The 4,004-nt window shown below is 47.4% G+C and overlaps 1 protein-coding gene across 1 annotated transcript in view; it reads left to right on the plus strand.

The window, feature by feature from the left end:
* The window catches only part of LOC112071922 (receptor-type tyrosine-protein phosphatase U-like), a 66,513-nt gene that overhangs the window by 29,657 nt on the left and 32,852 nt on the right, over positions 1-4,004 (plus strand). The window lies entirely within an intron of this gene.

Genomic DNA, 4,004 nt, shown 5'->3' on the forward strand with positions numbered 1-4,004 from the left:
GAACAATTTATCTAGTGAGTGAGGTGCATCACAGAGAAAACATAATCCTGAATCTTCATTTCACCCCTACTTCCTCTCCCACGTTTTAAGAAAGATTGAAACGAACACATGTTGATTTTGGCCCCGACACCATGGCAGTTGTTGTTTTCCATCCTTCATCCTCTGTGGTGGGGCTGTTTTGGTTTGTGTGTGTTAGGTGTTTCATCTCTCAGGGCGACGCCAGCTAATGCGTGATTAATGGGACATATAAGACCAGCGCACAGGGCTCCCATGGTGAACACACACGTACACACCGCACAACGCTTCCACAGAGTTCTTCGTCATTATTCAGAATGCTCTTTGTGAGCCAAGCCACCAAATAAAACATATGCATGAGCACTGAACTGAGTGAGAAGTCATATCTCAAAGCTAAAGGAATAAAACAGATTGTTCCTGGGTTGTGCCTCATACAGCATGATGTATTGATAGCTAGCTAAAATGTATTTGTCCTAGCTCCATTTTGTACTGATGCCTTGCCTCATGTATTGTATTGTAAGGAACCACTCCGGTCCTGATCTCTTCACAAACCCGGCCACACATACTGGAGCCACCTGAGTGTCCTTCCTACACAGGTTATTGAAGCACATGACGCAGGCTATTGCAGCTGAAACATCTATGTTGGTGCAGGAATAAAGCCTGGGAGCAGCATGTCGGCTTTCCTTTATGTCCTTTTCGTGTTCAAGTTGATTTGACATATACTGTATTAGTAACTCATTTTAAATCATCACCACAGAGCGTGTAAGAACTTAGGATCACTTTAGCATATAGAAGCTGGAGAGAGAGATAGAGAGAGAAGACAGACAGGGAGAAAAAGTCAGTCAGACAATACAGACATTCTTCTGTGTAGAGGGTTTCAGTTCCACTGCCTGGGGCTAGTTGTAGGATGAGTCTTCAAGGTTCACTGAGTACTGTGACAGCTCTGCTCAATGAGCTTCGATCCATCTCTCAAGACCCTCAGAGCAGATCCTTAGAACAGGGCACTTACAGGGTACTGACAATCCAACCCAGAGAGTAGACTCTGGTGGTTGAAGTCAGGAGTTAACTTCTGAACTCTCTGAAGCACTTAGCCCTTATGGAATGAGATACCTCTTTTTTTAGAGGACTACCCTCAATGCGTGTGCCGTGTGCGTGTGTGCGTACTTGCTTTTCCCACTAGTTCTGCTCTTAGGTAGCTTTTATGCTGGTAGCCTTGGTTTAGTCCCACGGGATGTCATATTGCAATTGAATACATCAGTAGGATCTCAGTACTCTGAAGTGGCTCCAGACCCTGGCTGTAATAATGGGTCTATTGAATAAATGGTTGAATACTCAGCTAGCTACTTCAAAACACTATGAGTTCACCTACATTAGCAAGGTGAATGTCAGAAACTTGGCACTAGGCTTGGGTGGTATTCAAATGTTCATACCTTAATACCAACCTTGTGCCATCCTCTTATATTCAGTAATAACAGCACTAAACACAAGGGGTGCTATTTTCAAACTCCACTGACTCTCTATAGTCCAAAGGTTAGCAATGCTAACAAGTACATGTAAAATCCCAAAGAGAATGCAAAGTAAAGTTATACAAGTATTCAAAAATGCTACTCACAGTTTGCTGCACGCACAAAACAAGAATTCGACTGCAAAGCTCTTGATCCCATCTTTGCTGTTACCAAGCGAAGCAGGATTTTCGAAGAAGCAAAATACATAGCTAGATAGATAACTAGCTGCTACGTTAGCAAACCAAATGCACAACTGCAGAGCATTTTGCACATTTTACACAGTTAACTTAATAGTTATAAGAAAAATTGTGCTGTCTGCTTTGCTTAACATAAGGATGTTTTATTTATTCTAGTATGACAATTGGGTACTTTTTCCATCACTGAACGTATTGCACAAGTTGACTGAAGGTATTTACTTAAAAAGTACCTACAGATATCCAATACCTACAGATATTATTGTTTTTGAATAAATAGTTATAACTGGCTAGATATCCCCTGGCTATTTCCCTATACACCGGTATACGGTATATGCGGTATACCGCCCAAGCCTACATGGCACCAAGGATTAGATGACGAACAGATACGTCAACACGAAAGAGAGAGAGCAGAGAAAAGAAGATGGGTGCGATGAGAGGAAAAGTAAGATGAGGTAGAAGTTGAATGGAGCACATCAAAGATGAGGAGAGGAGGAGTGAGATGAGAGCATGCCATGCGGCAGTTATTATGTAGATGAGCGGAGTCAGAGAATCCTAAACACTTTGAACGTTTCCTCATTCATCACTGTCATCAGGCGGGTGTTTTGGAGGATGCGGCGAGGTAGAGAGCAGCTGTGTAGTGGCCCAGCCAGGACGACGTTTGCCTTGCAAGACCAACTCTCTGATTGATCACCTCTCTACGGGCCTTGGATCTTCAGTCCCGCTGCTAACAGGTCGATGGGGAAAAAGAGAGAGAGACTTTCAAAAACATTGACAACCCCAGTGATGAGAACCCTGGCTGTTATCTCTCTCTCTCTCTCTCTCTCTCTCTCTCTCTCTCTCTCTAGCAGGACACAGGGAGTCAGCAGCTAGCAGGCACAGGGAGTCCAGCAGCTAGCAGGACACAGGGATTCAGAGTCAACAGGCTAGCAGGACACAGGGAGTTAGAGTCAGCAGCTAGCAGGACACAGGGATGCAGAGTCAGCAGCTAGGCAGGACACAGGGAGTCAGAGTCAGCAGCTAGCAGGACAAACAGCAGTCAGAGTCAGCAGCTAGCAGGACACGGGGAGTCAGCTGCTAGCAGGACACAGAGAGTCAGCGTCACAGCAGCGCGGACACAGAGAGTCAGAGTCAGCAGCTAGCAGGACACAGGCAGTCAGAGTCAGCAGCTAGCAGGACCCAGAGAGTCAGAGTCAACAGCTAGCAGGACAAAGGAAGTCAGCAGCTAGCAGGACACAGGGAGTCAGCAGCTAGCAGGACACAGGGAATCAGCAGCTAGCAGGACACAGGGATTCAGCAGCTAGCAGGACACAGGGAGTCAGCAGCTGGCAGGACACAGAGAGTCAGAGTCAGCAGCTAGCAGGACACAGGGAGTCAGCTGCTAGCAGGACACAGGGAGTCAGAGACAGAGCTTAGCAGGACAACAGGGAATCAAGAGTCATAAGCTAGCAGGACACAGGGAGTCAGAGGTCAGCAGCTAGCAGACACAGAGGTCAGAGTCACGCAGCTAGCAGGACACAGGGAGTCAAGTCAGCAGCTAGCATGACACAGGGAGTCAGAGTCAACAGCTAGCAGGACACAGGGGAGTCAGCTGCTAGCAGGACACAGGAGATCAGAGTCATAGCTAGCAGGACACAGGGATGTCAGCAGCTAGCAGGACCACAGGGAGTCAGCAGCTAGCAGGATTTACAGGGGAGTCAGCCAGCTAGCAGGACACAGGGAGTCAGCAGCTAGCAGGACACAGGGAGTCAGCAGCTAGCAGGACACAGGAGTCAGCAAGCTAGCAGGACACAGGGAGTCAGCAGCTAGCAGGACACAGGGAGTCAGCAGCTGGCAGGACACAGGGAGGGAAGAGGGGGTGGGTGAAAAAAGGAGAGAAGAACAGAGGAATGATTGCAACAGTTAGTGAGAGTAGTCAGAGGGGCTAGCTAAGACAGAGCTGGAAAGGAGATAGACAGGAGGAGAAGAAAGGAGAAAGAGAGAAGAAGAGAGAGAGAGGAGAGAGAGAGAGAGAGGGAGGAGAGTAGAGAGAGAGAGAGGAGAGAGAGAAGGGAGAGAGAGGAGAGGAGAGAGAGAGAGAGAGAGAGAGAGAGAGAGAGAAGAGAGAAGAGAGGAGAGAAGAGAGAGAGAGAGGGAGAGAGAGAGAGAGAGAGAGGAAGAAGGAGAGAGAGAGAGAGAGAAAGAGAAGAGAAGAGAGAGAGAGAGAGAGAGAGAGAGAGAGAGAGAGAAGAGAAGGGAGAGGAGAGAGAGAGAGAAGGAGAGAGAAGAGAGAGAGGAAGAGAGGAGGAAG

Source organism: Salvelinus sp. IW2-2015, unplaced genomic scaffold (assembly GCF_002910315.2).
Source record: "Salvelinus sp. IW2-2015 unplaced genomic scaffold, ASM291031v2 Un_scaffold1771, whole genome shotgun sequence".
Lineage (NCBI taxonomy): Eukaryota > Metazoa > Chordata > Actinopteri > Salmoniformes > Salmonidae > Salvelinus > Salvelinus sp. IW2-2015.